The sequence below is a fragment of the Lupinus angustifolius genome, unplaced genomic scaffold, assembly GCF_001865875.1.
Source record: "Lupinus angustifolius cultivar Tanjil unplaced genomic scaffold, LupAngTanjil_v1.0 Scaffold_414, whole genome shotgun sequence".
NCBI lineage: Eukaryota > Viridiplantae > Streptophyta > Magnoliopsida > Fabales > Fabaceae > Lupinus > Lupinus angustifolius.
In genome coordinates this window covers 110,814-111,944 of record NW_017727824.1, presented here as the reverse complement: position 1 = coordinate 111,944, position 1,131 = coordinate 110,814, and positions in this window count along the sequence as shown.

Sequence of the window (1,131 nt, the reverse complement as noted above, 5' to 3'; positions counted from 1 at the left end):
TCATTAGCCTGATTAAGTCTTTGCTTATAAAATGATCTAGAAAATTCCGCCTTGGGATAGGAAAATATTAAACCTCTGGGCCAATTTCACACTGCATAAAGATAATATGAAATTATAATTCAATTGCATGATTCAATATTTTCTTATAAAATGATTCATCCACTTATTAATAATTGCCTCTTCTTAACCAACCTTTAGCATCACCAGAAAGAACCAGATAGGGAGAATACTATACCTTCCAGTTCTTTATAACTTTATTTTTTTAATGTACTTATTGTCATTCTTAGCATTTATTCCATCTAATAATGTAATATCCATATGTTATGAAACTTCCATAGCACTAAGCAAGTCTAACTTTTAAAGTTAAAAATATAAAAGAAAATAGGATATGAGTGAAAGTATAAATTATATTTATTGTAAATTAGTATTTGTTATTCATGTTGAGATTAATACTTTGTAATTAAATAGCTTAGACTTTAGGAAAATGATTTGGGCTTTGTATTGTGTATGATTGGGCTTGTAGTTAAAACTTACTATAAATAGCAGATTAGTTGAATTGGTTGTTAATCAACAACTTGAACTTTCAACTATTAAGATACACTATTCATCATCCTCTTTTCCCTCCAACTTCACTTATTTTCTTTCCTCTTTTCTCAACATTCAAACTCCAAGTTCTAAGAGCCATATAATCAAGGACCTTGTGGTGGTGCCCACGACGGTCCAAGGAGATTCAGTGGCGGAGCTTACGGTGGAGAACAACAAGGATCAAAGAACCAAAACAAAATAAAGACAATGACAACCTCGAATGGATTTATAATGAATCTACCCATTCTTGATGGGGAAAATTTTGATCACTGGAGCATTCAAATGAAAGCTATTTTTGGATTTCAAGAGTGTTTAGATGTTGTGCAACAAGGAGTTCAACAAATAGATGAGAACTCAACTGAAGTTGAGAAATTAGAATTCAGAGATGCCAAGAAAAGAAATTGCAAGGCAATCTTCCTGATACACCAATGTGTGGATCATGCCAATTTGGAAAACATCTTTGCTACAATATCTTCCAAGGAAGCTTGGGAAATCCTAGACAAATGCTATTCTGGTGGAGTAAAGGTGAAGAAGGTGAGGTTGCAG